The sequence below is a fragment of the Pleurodeles waltl genome, chromosome 4_1 (genome assembly GCF_031143425.1).
Source record: "Pleurodeles waltl isolate 20211129_DDA chromosome 4_1, aPleWal1.hap1.20221129, whole genome shotgun sequence".
In the NCBI taxonomy this organism is placed as follows: domain Eukaryota; kingdom Metazoa; phylum Chordata; class Amphibia; order Caudata; family Salamandridae; genus Pleurodeles; species Pleurodeles waltl.
Genome location: NC_090442.1, coordinates 921,909,729 through 921,923,637, shown reverse-complemented (window position 1 = coordinate 921,923,637; position 13,909 = coordinate 921,909,729). Strand labels below are relative to the sequence as shown.

The window sequence follows — 13,909 nt, the reverse complement described above, 5'->3', positions numbered from 1 at the left end:
ACCAACAACTCAGACTACCCCTTGCCACACACTATAATACCGTTCATGGACAGAGAGAGATTTTAGGTATCACTGCACATGGTATAGACACTGTAGGTACGTCACCACCGGGAGGGGACAAAACATTGATCCTAAGACATATGGAAAGCAAACAGATCATCAAACTACAACGATGGAAGAAGGTCTTAATAGAGACAAAGACTTACATGTGTTTCTATAAACATGTACCAAAAACCATATTTGGTGTGCCGTGACAACTCATAACAATTATCGTGTTTGGTTTCCAATCGACACAACTTATACCCCTGGTGGTTGGGTGTAAACTACCAGTGTGGCACCCTTGGAACAATTCTCCATCGCAATTGAGAAATCTTTATCCCAGGATATTGTATGGACACATCGGATGTGTGAACATGATAGCATAACCACCTTTCTGTATATGATGATAACATACATATTAGGCATGACACATGATTGTGTGGTTTGGTGTTTTGCATTATTATTAAGATCAAGAGATGCATGTTTTATGCTAATGTCATTTCATCAGATCATGTCAGTAAAAAAGCAAATCAGGTTGTGATTCCATATCTCAATTACACATCAGTAGTTGTGAGTACTTTGGGCACGAGACATATCATTTTGTGGTTGACGATATAACCTAAAAGCATAAATAGTGAGATTCATGGCTATAATTCCCCACGTCAAATCAACAAAATCAGTGTTTACAACTTTTTTAAATGCAAACTCTCATTTTAAATCAACCAAATTGGTAGAATATTTTGCAGTAGTAAATTTATTGAAGTCGTGTCCTTATAGTAGTGGCTATTGAAACTGCTGGGATAATTAACATCTGACAAAGTTGACATCAAAACCAAAAGCTCTGGGTGGGACAAAGCTGGATTTTTCAGGTGCAGAGATTGCTTTTCCACTGAGATCGATCTGCCATCATGTGCAGTTCAAAGTTTACCTTTCAGACAGAAGGCCCAATTTATATTTTGGTGGTAGTGTACTTCATTGCTGTTGCAACAGAGTACACATACCGCCAAGATAAAGGTCCAGCCGTCTGATCTAGATACGGCTTAACCATAAATTTGGCTACAGCGTTGAACAAAACCAAACTTTTCCGACAGCCTGAGAGTACAGCTCATCAGAGAGCTGTCTATATGTCTGCCAAACTAATCAGGATGGGTGGATATATAGCCATTTTTTACTGTGTGCCACTACCAGGCAAGCCTTACTGGTGAGGAGTGCTAAAATTCAAATAATGCTCCTCCCAGCATGGCAGATGACTCCCATGGTGGGGGAGGAGGCATTCCTTTTTTTATTAAAAAAATAAATATCCTATTTTGGGATTTTGTTTTTGAAAAAAAACTGTTTGGTACAGGGCTGTGTCATGCTGATGCAGCCCTGCACCAGCAGCGATTTCCATTGACTGGATCCTCCATGACAGTGGTGCCTGCCACTGCTTTATAAATGACCGCCAGCTTCGCCGTCATTTAGAAATTGGGCAGGCAGCCCTTCTACCTGGGGGACTGAGTAATCTACTTCATCCTCCTGGGGGAACAACGGGCTGTCTGCCAAGATACTTAGGGCCTGATTTGCAATTTGGTGAATAGCCCGCAATTCCAACAGGGGGACAGAGTAAATTATGAGGTTGTCTAGGATCTGTGTGAGAGTGAGTATGAGCCATGTCTTTGTAATGAAGGGTATTTAAGTTAAGTTGTGAAGTTAATGTCAGCCATATAGGATACCTGGATGATGGCAAAGTGTGTTTATAAGACTGGTTTGGTGGGTGTATATTGTTGGTGGTATGTGTGTGTGTGCATGTGAGTGAAATGTAGAAGAGGTTTTTGGTATCTGCTTCAAGGTGTGTGGATGGGTGGTTTGGGTGCAAGTGTGTGTATAGGGAGTGGCACAAACCGTATGAGACAAATGGTGTAGTGGGCTTTACTGAAAGGTAGGGTGCTCTGCAACAAGGTTGTTCCAGGCCCTAACTTGAGTTACCCATGCCATTGCTTGCCCTTTGCTCAGAATCTGCAGATTGTGAGACACCCTAAGGAGTCTGGTGCTTCTGTAAACATTCTTGAGTAACCTGCACATTCGAGATCCAACTTTCTATCCAGTGTGATATGTTCTGCTCCCATTTAGGTCTGGAACCAATGTATTTTTGTGTACTTGGTTGGAGTCAGAAGTAGCAAGAAACTCAAAGTAGAGACTTTCTGGCTTACAGCAATTGAAATTGATGAAAATGTAACAGAGTAATGGATGATAGGTGATCTAGTTATGCATGAGGGTGGTCCAACAAACCCTGTAGGAAGCACAGTTTCATGGTATACTATCAATCTACATCATGACAAAGAAAAACACAGTTCTTGCTGATCTAGGCTTAGCAAACAGACTTTGCAATATTGCTTCAAGAACACACTTTATGGATGCAGAACATTCAGAAGCAAGTATAAAAGCTCAAGATTTTTGATAGTCCAATTTCCTCCATCAGAAAAGAGTTAGCTAGATTAGAGACAACTTTCTTTGACCCAAAGTGGTGGTTGTGATGATGTTCTATCCAGAGATGATTATAACATAATCCAGCACATCATAGTGATTAATTGAAATACTGTCTTATGTTCTTTATTTGTAATGGTGTATTCCTATATTTTCTTTGACCAAACGTACATACTTTAATATATATTATGCTTCTATATGTTCACTGTAAAATGCGCTAATGCTTTATCAATGGAGCAGTGCTATTGAAAATGAAATAAAATAAATAAGCCTAAAACAAGGATACATGGATAACAGCACACCAATGGAATGAGGCATACACATGTCTATTTTCAAACCCTGTCACATTCTTTTTCATTGCTTATATTTTAACACAGGGTAAAGGGCTCTGGCGTGATTGAGGCAATATTGTTGATAGTGGATGCGACAAGACATGGCCCAGTTGAAGGTCAAACAGGAAAGCTATGCATGAGAAGATAAGACATACAATGGTATACTCTGAGTATCACCAGGTCAACGACTTCCATAAAAAAGAATGGTAAACTGATCTCATACTTTATAAAATATCTAAAACATATCCTAGTATATCTATCTCTTCTGGCTAACTGGATGAATGTGCCCATTCTGGCCAAGCTTCAGTGTGTCTGAGCTCTGGTGGGTTGTGTGGTACAATATATTTTGGTATTCTTGAGAAGGGCTCAGAGCTCATGTAATGAAACACTACACCTTTCTGTCCAGTTGTATGCGATTTTAATGTAAATTAAGCATGAGACAAATGAATCTGATCAATGTATTTAATCAACCATGTTAACGATTTATTCTTTTAGAATGATTTCATGAAAAACCCTGCTGAAAACCATTGTCTTTCCCTGGAAACAAAACATATTTAGTGGCAAAGGTGTCTTGTCCTTTTAAATTTTCTCTAAAACGGAGTTTCTCCAGCCTGCTTCATATTAGAAATTCGTCAAAATGATGGATTACAATCTGTATATCTTATTCATGGTGAAGATCAACTATTTATTCATTCCATGTGCAGGGGGCCATGGAGGCATGATATTGCTTTGTTGAAAATCCAAGTGGACCACAAATTTCTCAGACTCTTGAATAGGAAACTATTATCAACATTTACTGCTCTCAAAATGCACACATTAAAAAGGTGTATCCTCAGTTAATGGGCCTGGCCATTTATGATCTGGCTTAAAAAGGCCCAAAAATGAGCAAAACAGTTAAATAAATACATTATCTGCATTAATTAATTAAATGTTTCATTGTAGTGCTAACCTACACTATTTAATGATTCAATTCATTTATAGCCTTTATTCTTTGCATCTATTTAAAATGTTTTTTGAGCGCCATGGTTGATGTGATATGAGAAGCCATTGACAAACAATTACATATCTTAAAAACATTATGGGGGTCATAATGAATATGGTGGTCAGACCGACATGCCGGCGGTGGCGGAAATCACCGCCACCGGCATGGTGTTCTGGACCACCATATTATAAACAGAGGAAGACCGCCACAGGCAGTCCTCCGCCACCGCCAGGCTACTACCGACAGGCAGACTGACGATGGTGGATTTCTCTATCCGACAGAACAGTGCTGCAAGCAGCGCTGCCCTCTGGATAAAGAACCCTTGTTCCTCCTGCCTTTCCCTGGCATTTTTCCCCACCAGGGAAAGGCTGGCGGAAGGGGTGCTCAGGGGCCCCCCAGGGGGCCACCTGCACTGCCCATGCACCTGGCATGGGCAGTGCAGGGGCCGCTGTGCACAGCCCTGTCGTTCAGGTCACTGCCCGATTTAGGCAGTGATATGTGTGATGGGTGCTGCTGCACCTGCCGCACTGCGGCATTGACGACAGCTCAATGTGGAGCCGTTGTCAATGTCCTGGCCCAACATTCCGCTGGGCCGGCTGGTGGAAACACTGTTTGCACATGCCGGCCCACTGAAATGTTTATTATAGGGACATCGGGGTCTTCTACGGTTTGTCGGTCTGTGTTTAGATCGCCAGCATGAACACGGTGGGGAATCCCGCTGTGTTCATAATGATCCCCGATGTTTTGGCACAACAGGATTCAAACGATAGGAAACACGTTTTACAAGCTATACAGGCCTAGCCCTTTTATTTTATTTTTGAATCCGACTTTGGTAACAATGCTACTTTGACTGTTGATAGATTTCCCATCTTTGTGATTTGTAATCATGATTCTGATGTGTTGTTCTGGTGGTTTCACCTTTCAATTGAAAAATGTAACTGGTTTATACTTCCATATATAACAATTTTCCATTGTGTGTATTTCTTATACACCACCTCCAATGTTCATTCCCAGGACATAAGGCGTCTTGACTCCTCAATGGTATTAATGGATCCCATCCCTCTTTAGTTCCTCTTTTACTGTCTTTTTTGTGCAAAAAGGCCACATTTCCGTTTTTATGTGACTCTGGGCCTGATTACAACTTTGGAGACTGTGTTATTCTGTCCCAAAAGTGACGAATATACCACCCGCCGTATTACGAGTTCCATAGGATATAATGGACTCGTAATACGGCGGGTGGTATATCCGTCACTTTTGGGATGGATTAACACCCTCCTCCAAAGTTGTAATCAGGCCCTCTGTCTTTAGTTGCTCATTTAACTGATGTTTGACACGAAAGTCCTTCAATATTTATCATCCCTGTCAACAGTGAGGGCAATTCTGGGCCAGTAGAAGGAGGTAGTCCTTTTCCAGTGCTTAATTTCTGCCGGTGGTTGCAGAGGATGGGTAACAGCATTATTTTTTGGGGACCCTGACTTAGTTTTGTATTATATGACTTAGATCTAGAACAGTAGAGAAAAAGAGAAAGAAAAAGAGGTAGAGAAAGATTGGAAAATGTTGAATAAAGGAATAGGTAGGGATGAAAAAGAAACTGTAGGACCGAGACCAGAAGTCTACAGTGGTGGAAGAAAAAGGTATGAAGAGATCCAAGGCTAGGAGCCTTGGTATTGGACAACCCGTGCAATCAGCTTGGCCAATGACAGACTCAAAGAAGAACTTTGGATTTCTGCACATAAGATATTTTAAAAATTTAGCACTGCTATTTGCTGTTCGCTCCTTAAACATGAGCACAGTGTGAAAACTTCACACACACTTCACCAGTTTGCTTGTCATCCACTTGTGTACCAGCAGATTTTGAGAGATGACTTTTCATTTAGTTTGGAATCCTTTTTTTTTTTAACACAAACTTTATTGTTTTTGTGAAATCATAGTAAAGACATTGTGTGCTGGCAAATCAGTTTATAGGTTAACAAATTTGCCTGTATTACAAGGTGTACAATTTTTGCCCATACAGAAAATGGTTTTAATCATCATTGCAATATTCCACATCATAAAAAAAGCAAAACAGTAATAAACATTGCGTTCCCACCCTCCCTGTTGTCTTCTACTTTCAAGCTGGTGGTGAAGGAACTGATATGGATCGCTAGAGAACATTTTGCTAGAGCAGCATAATAGTTACATATGCAATTGATTCTTCCTGTGAGAAAAGCCTGTATGTGTAGGGTGAATGTGTAGCCTCTATACTTCTGGACAGGGGTGGGGAGAGGTGCTATGGGAGAAGAAGATTGGTAGAGCTAATTGGGTTTGCGCTATGGAGGGGAGGGATCAGCATTCATCAACAAATCTCAGTATTTGCAGCCTCATCTCCTCCACAGAATGCTTCTAGCAAGGTGTCCCAGTGCATTGAGATCAGTCTTTTACGCAGTCCTCTGTGTTCTTTGCAGCAAATTGCTGTGCTTCCCGCCTGTCCCCATTGTAAGACTTTAATGAGCCATAGAATCAGTGGTGGCACCTGTGGGGATTTCCAATGTCTAGTCAACAGGGGTTTTGCTAGGAGGAGAGCTAGGTCTATGAATCATGTAGTGACCTGGGAACTGGAGGGTCGAGGAAATAATCCCAAAATGCATTGTTCAAATGTTTGACAGTGATTCACATCTGTTAGGGCATGGAATGGTTCCCATACCTCTGACCAGTAAGTCGTAAGCTTAGGGCATACCCAAATCATGTGCATGAAATCTGCATCCTTGGTGTGACATCGGGGGCAATGTGCCGCAGCAGTAGGAAACATCACATTAAGTCTGTGTGGTGTGTGGTACGCGCGATGTAGTATTGTAAATTGTTTACACAAATCGTGTATTATGAGAAATTATCCTGGCTTTTTTAGGAGAAAACTCTATTCTTTATGTGTGACTTCACTGTGTAGGTCCGCTTGGAGGTGTGCTTGAGGGCCCTGATATAGTCAATGGATTAAAAGCCTGCCATGTCCCAGAGTGGGTAATGTATGCAGGAGTTCATTTGTCTGTGGCTCTATTCATCTGGTGCCCAGTGTTCATGGACATAGGCCGTAACGCTAGCATGAGTAAGAAATAGTGTTTCAGGGAGTCCGTGAGTTTGTGCAAAGTCTGTGTGGGGCATTACATTTCTGTGTCGTTGAATAAGTCTCCCAGGGTTCACGGTCTGTCTTGTCCCCAGGGGTGCAACATGTGGGCCGATATGGTGCCCAGGGGTGTTGGGAGCCTGCGTGGTAGTACGTTTGGGGAGTATGGGTTCATGGAGTTTAAGTATTGTAGCGCCATCTTCCAATATGCAAAAGCCGTGCTTAGAAGAAGGTTGGAGTTTGCAATAAGTGTAGCAGTCCGGGACATAGCAGCCTATGCAGTCGCCCAGATTGGAGCATTTCGCCAGTATACTCTATCTCCTCTAAGTTGTGGCCAGCCAGCCAGTATGAGAGGCATTGCAATTGCCCAGTTATGCAGTATGCTTTAAAGTCTGGGGAATCCAGACCTCCCTCATCTGAGAGTCGCTGTAATTTCTTAAGGCTCCCTCTACGGCGTCCACTGTCCTAAATCAGATCTATTAATAAGGAGTCAATAATCTGAAATGTTTGGGCTGGAATTATAATCAGTAGGTTTGTAAAGTAATATAATAAATGTGGCAGTAGCACCATTTGCGCCAGGGCTAATGGGCCAGCCACGGTTAGTGGAAGTGTGGACCAAAAGGTGACCTGCATTTAGGCCCTTGTTATCACCTTTCCAAGACTGCCTTTTAGTATGCCGAGTTGCTCATGATATATGTAAATAATGAGGTATGGGAAGCAAGACAGGGCCACTTTATTATTGAGGGCTCCAAAATGCACTGTCGGTCTGTATAGGTATTGTTAAAGGAGAAGGCATATGATTTGTTAGCATTAATCTGGAGACCAGAGAGGTCGCCGATTTCAGATAATAGATCTGTGGCCAGGTTGGTCCGTAAATCTTGGTAATAAAAGATCAGATTATCTGCGTAGAGCAATAGCAAGTAGACCGTGAAGTTCAGTGTAATGCCTTAACTCTCAGTAGTACGCTGGATGAAATGTGCTAGGGGCTCTAACGCCGGCACAAATAGGAGCAGAAACAGGGGACACCCCTGTCTGGTCCCCTGAGATATACTGTAAGTGGACGAGATGAGGCGTCCTGTGCGGGCCCTAGCTGTTGGTTTCATGTATAGAAATCGCACCCAGCTAAGGTATTCGGCAGGTATCCCGAAGGCCGCCAGAACTGCTAACATGTAGTACCAGCTGAGGATGTTGAATACTTGTTGTATGTCTAGTGAGAAGCAACCTGCATACAGATAGTGTTGTCTGATTGAAAAGACAGCATATGTTCAATGAGGTGTTGCACTGAGTTACAAAGCCACTTATTCTTATTTTGGAATCATCAATGATGCACATAACAGTTGGGGATTCTATGAAATCAGAAATTAAAGTTACTGGGTTTTTGCCATGTTGAATCCATTGATGGTCACATTTTTTTCTCTCTCTTTGTGGGTGAAGGTATTCAGTACTCATGATGATTCATTTGTGCATGGTCTTGTAGAATACCAAGGGCAACTGAACTAACTCACTGTGCACTTGATCCTGCACCTGAGTTCGTCCTCAGACCAATTCTCATTTCAGCGTGCCATCAGTTGTCTATGAGTTTATGCTCATCGCTAGGCCTATATTTATACCGAGAATTGTGATCACTGCAGAGCACCAGTAATTGTGCAATACTTTTCAGTCATGTACAGTTCTCTCAGTATGTAGAATCATGTGGAACAGCCTCATCATATCTGTGTTTAAGTAAGCAGTGAACCTTTAGGGATATAATTCCTGGAATCCTGGGCACACAGAGTCCCAGAAGAATCAATGGACACCTGGTCACCCTTAAAATTATCACCTACTGCTATGGTGAGACCAGTTTCTACAGATTAACCAGATGCAAGATTATCTCTCTAGATTTTCAATTATGATTTACAAATGTGTTATTTGCTACTAAATAATAGAGAGGGAGATCCTCTTTTGTCCATGTGTTCTTTACTACTAGGGGTGCGGTTCCCTGCATTCTTGTTAGAGGCGACCGTTCCCTACTGCTCCCTGCCCTACAGTGCCTTCGGAAGAAACATTGGGCCTCATTCCGACCCTGGCGGTCATGGACCGCCAGGGCCGGGGACGGAGGAAGCACCGCCAACAGGCTGGCGGTGCTTCAGGGGCAATTCTGACCGCGGCAAAAAGGGAAACCGGCGGTTTTCCGCCGGTTTTCCCCTGCCCCAGGGAATCCTCCACGGCGGCGCTGCAAGCAGCGCCGCCATGGGGATTCCAACCCCCTTCCCGCCAGCCTGTTCCTGGCGGTTTACACCGCCAGGAAGATGTTGGCGGGAACGGGTGTCGTGGGGCCCCCTAACAGGGCCCCATTAAGATTTTCAGTGTCTGCAAAGCAGACACTGAAAATCGTGACGGGTGCCACTGCACCCGTCGCACACCAGCAACTCCGCCGGCTCCATTCGGAGCCGGCTTCATCGTTGCTGGGGCTTTCCCGCCGGGCGGGCGGGCGGCCTTTTGGCGGTCACCCGCCTGCCCAGCGGGAAAGTCAAAATGACCGCCGCGGTCATTTGACTGCGGTACGGTCTTTTGGCGGTCTCCGCCCAGTGGGCGGCGCCCACCGCCCGCCGGGGTCGGAATGACCCCCATTGTCTTTCTCTATCAATGCCAACATTTACTAAGGTTTGCATGGGTGCTTACATAATACTTCACAATTGAGTACCCAGGCAAAACTTTCTTAAATTAGGTTCCAAAACTCTAAAAGGCAACTCATAACTTGAAATAAATGCACATTCTAAACATATAGGAAAAAACTTTTGAGTGCTCATACACTGACACACATCGTTGCCTTGATATGTACTACCGGGTTTACAATAGTAGACCCGTTTTAATAATGAACAAACAATTCAGTGGGGCACATCAACAATCAATGTCTAAACTATTATATTATCGAAATGAGATGACATGAGAGAATCTAGTATGATCAAACTAAATTGCTAATTGATAAATCTTCCTTTTCTGAAAAAAACAATAACTAACCAAAGAGAAAAACCATGTACTCATATAAAACTAACCAAACAGAAATGTCCATGCAAATAGAGAATTTTAATACAAAAGAATATATCATGTTATACACATAGACATATAAACATATATACACAACATGTAGAAAAAGAATGAAAAGCCATCAGCCTACACATAAACATATAAACATATATACACAAAATGTAGAAAAAGAATGAAAAGCCATCAGCCGACACGTGTTTCGTCCTGACTGGACTTCTTCAAGGCTGAGAGAATCACAACATATAACAATCAATTACAACAAATATATATATACAATATATACAAATATTAAAATAAATACACATCCAATATTTTATCCTTTCCCTTTCCAAAATGCAAAAAAATGATAAATTCTTTGGTCAATTAAGTACACAAGCTCTTAAAAATGCATATTATTTATACTATTTCTCTTGGTTTGAAGCTAAACAAGAAACTTCAGAGAAAAGGAAGAAAACCACCACCACAACCTCAGTGGTGAAGTGTTTATTTGAAGTATCCAACAATATATTTCCCATGTCCCCAAGAATAGGTCTGTTGAAGCCACAGCGATAGTTAGCCATGCAACATGCAAGCCCAAGTGTAAATGAATTTCTTTTTCGTTGGCATTCGATCAATTTATGTCTAAAATTTCTTTTCTTTCAAACGTAAACTACTTATAGCCCAGAATAACCCCTCATTGTGTAATGGTGAGGAAAAAGAGTCTAATAAATATATACCTTTATTTGCTTCTATGTCCGTATAATCATATACCATTTATCATCCTCTATGAAGAAGGAGGGGGAACGTGATAATTTAGTTACTCCCATTTCACTTGGCAAAATTTAGGGAATGCCAATAAAGTGTACTGTAGTGCAATAACTGACCTGTTTTAATCATAATCAGTCACTTCCTTGCTGTCTTCAAAATGAATCTAAATTACAGGAACCGTAAACCTCATGTATTGAGGAACCAACTGAAATATAAATAATTACAATAAATCCAATGTCCTCCCTAAACGGAACTCAATTCCTATGTGATCATCTTTTATACCAATGTCTCCACACTATCCTGGTAATGGAGCCAGCATTCTAATAATGCTCCGTTTTTCATTGAATTCGCAAATCTCATGTATTGAGGAACCAATTGAAATACAAATAATTACAATAAATCCAATTTCCTCCCTAAAAGGACCTCAATTCCTATATAATCATTTTTTATACCAATGTCTCCACACTATCCTGGTAATGGAGCCAGCATTCTAATAATGCTCCATTTTTCATTAAATTACATAGAATACATTTCCCAAACTTCTACCATACACTTACCTATATGCCTCTCTCTCTGTTCTTAAATCTCGTCCCTGTTCTATTTCCCGATGTATCTCGGCGAGAGCATCGAGGGCCTCTGTACCTCGTCTCACTCTCCCCGACTTTTCCAAAGGAAGTGTACATCCCTCGCCGGCATTTTGCGCGCCACATTAGTACTCAAACCGAGTTCATTAGCACTAACAACGGACAGAAGCTTACCCATAGAACCACGGCGGCCATTTTGAAGTGGTTCCTATTGAGTGAAAACTAACACAAAGTCAGGACGAAATATCGTCTATATCGTATGTAGACATTCTAAGACGACGATTTCAATACTTCAAATCCTTCGCCGTTATTTTAAACACCGAATTAGCACTTAAACATAATTCATTAGCCGGAAAAAAAAGAAAAAGCACCTGCCTATGCAACCGCGGCGGCCATTTTGAAGTGGTACATATTTTGTAAATATTACCCCCCAATAAAGACAAATTGTCACCTATTTGCCAACCAAAGAAATACATTTTCAACCACCCAATATCATGATGGTAAAGTAATTTCTACCCCCAGTATGTACACAAATGTCACCTCAGTGAACATATAGAGTGAAGTCGTAACCGGTCTTCCCAACATATAGAAAATTCAAATGAGAAGGGAAAGAACCCTCCCTATCTTTCAAGGACACGAAATAGAAAGGATATTGACAAAGTTAGTGACTCATATCATTTGTGTGTTGTTCTACATTCATAGTATGCCAAATGGATATATTCAGAGGAAATGGTACAACTCATCATCCAAATTCATGCCCATTTCAATCGTTCTTAATTTGATAATCCATTTTGCTTCATTTTTACGCAAGTCCAATGTTCTGTTGCCACCCCTAGCGTTCACCGGGATTTGATTTATACCCATATATTTTATTAATGGAACCTCAGTTACTGGATGTTTATCTTTAACATGCCGTACTAGCGGTGATGCTATGTCATAATTTCTTAGGGCTCTGATATGTTCTTGAATACGTTCCTTCAAGGGCCTTATTGTGCTGCCCACATATATCTGGCCACATATGCATTCCAATATGTATACCACAAATTTCGTATTGCAGTTAATAAAAGTGGAGATTTTATATTTGTCACTACCATTGTAGCTGAATTCAGTGGTTTTATGCAATGCCATACTGCACATATTACAATTACCACACCTATAGAAACCCGCAATTTTATTCGGAAGCCATGTTGTTTTACTTTCCATTAGAGGTGGTAAGAAACTTTTACAGACTTCATTTCTGATAGTTTTACCTCTTTTATGAATCATTTTAGGTTTCTTAGGAAGTAAAGCAGCAAGTGTTTCATCTGTCTGTAGAACATTCCAATGTTTACATAGAATATGATATATATTGTGACTGTTTTGGCTATATGCCGTACAAAAACTCATTGCTCTGTATGGTGAACTGTCTCGCATCTTTGTCTTTTGACCCAGTAGGGTGGTTCTACATGTTTGATCAATCTTTTTCCTTGCTGTTTTGATGACACGCTTGGAATAGCCTCTCTGTGTGAATCTATCTTCCAATTTATTTAGTTCTATGTTGCATACATTGGGATCGCTGCAATTTCTTTTCAATCTGGTCATTTCCCCAAATGGGATGGCTGAAATTTGACTTTTAGGATGCGCACTTTCTGCATGTAATACCGAATTGCAGGCTGTTGGTTTGCGGTAAACTTTCGTATGAATCTTATTTTAATATTGAAGATGTTACAATTGATGTATTCATAGAATTCCTTTAAACAATGTATTTTTACATGAGGGGCAGTGGTTCAAGCAAGCACAAGGAGTAGCTATGGGTTCACGGTTCTCTCCTTCATATGTGAATATATATATGGGCTTCTTTGAAGCAATACATGTTTGGAAGAAGGGCCCCTCTGTATTTACCGACAACATTTTCTTCTGGGGAAGATATATTGATGATGTTTTAATGATCTGGACTGGATCGGAACAACTATTAAAGGAATTCTATGAATACATCAATTGTAACATCTTCAATATTAAAATGACGTATGAATTCAGCAAGAACAAAGTCTGTTTTTTAGATCTAGAGATATCCGTCACAGATAATAAGATTCATACGAAAGTTTACCGCAAACCAACAGCCTGCAATTCGGTATTACATGCAGAAAGTGCGCATCCTAAAAGTCAAATTTCAGCCATCCCATTTGGGGAAATGACCAGATTGAAAAGAAATTGCAGCGATCCCAATGTATGCAACATAGAACTAAATAAATTGGAAGATAGATTCACACAGAGAGGCTATTCCAAGCGTGTCATCAAAACAGCAAGGAAAAAGATTGATCAAACATGTAGAACCACCCTACTGGGTCAAAAGACAAAGATGCGAGACAGTTCACCATACAGAGCAATGAGTTTTTGTACGGCATATAGCCAAAACAGTCACAATATATATCATATTCTATGTAAACATTGGAATGTTCTACAGACAGATGAAACACTTGCTGCTTTACTTCCTAAGAAACCTAAAATGATTCATAAAAGAGGTAAAACTATCAGAAATGAAGTCTGTAAAAGTTTCTTACCACCTCTAATGGAAAGTAAAACAACATGGCTTCCGAATAAAATTGCGGGTTTCTATAGGTGTGGTAATTGTAATATGTGCAGTATGGCATTGCATAAA

At 41.0% G+C, this 13,909-nt stretch overlaps 1 protein-coding gene and 1 long non-coding RNA gene across 11 annotated transcripts in view; both read right to left on the bottom strand.

Moving 5' to 3' along the window:
- Positions 1–13,909, bottom strand: part of MAGI2 (membrane associated guanylate kinase, WW and PDZ domain containing 2) — a 2,755,167-nt gene that overhangs the window by 1,128,800 nt on the left and 1,612,458 nt on the right. The gene's annotated exons all lie outside the window — the stretch shown is intronic.
- Positions 10,675–11,305, bottom strand: LOC138288279 (uncharacterized). The gene is made up of 3 exons (XR_011202364.1): positions 11,245–11,305; positions 10,804–10,892; positions 10,675–10,703 (listed from the first exon to the last, which is right to left on the bottom strand). It is a non-coding gene; the product is annotated as an uncharacterized lncRNA (long non-coding RNA).